The following is a 383-nucleotide window of genomic DNA, read 5'->3' on the forward strand; positions in this document are numbered from 1 at the left end:
ACATCCTTTTCTTTTTCTCCCCTCTTCCTCTCCCCATGTTTACCTGCGCGGCAACTGGGAACGAAAACGAAAAAAAAAAGTTCATAAAAGTCACAACGAAAATGATTAAAAGATGGACCCCATGTGGACCAAACACACACACGCGCACACAAAAGTGGAATAAAGAGGAGGGGAAAAAAAAGTAGAAAAAAGAAAAGAAGGAAGAATACGGAGTCATACATGACAGGCATTGCAGGGAGAGGGGTGAAAGAGGGATAGTTAAGACTAACAGCGCAAAAACAATAACAACAACAACAACAACAGTCACATGACAAGTACAAAAGAGAGGGAAAGGAGGAGTAGAGGAAAAGGTGCATGTGCGTGTGCGTGTGCGTGTGTGTGTG

Source organism: Trypanosoma equiperdum (genome assembly GCF_001457755.1).
Source record: "Trypanosoma equiperdum strain OVI genome assembly, contig: ctg_48, whole genome shotgun sequence".
NCBI classification, from domain to species: Eukaryota; Euglenozoa; class Kinetoplastea; order Trypanosomatida; family Trypanosomatidae; genus Trypanosoma; species Trypanosoma equiperdum.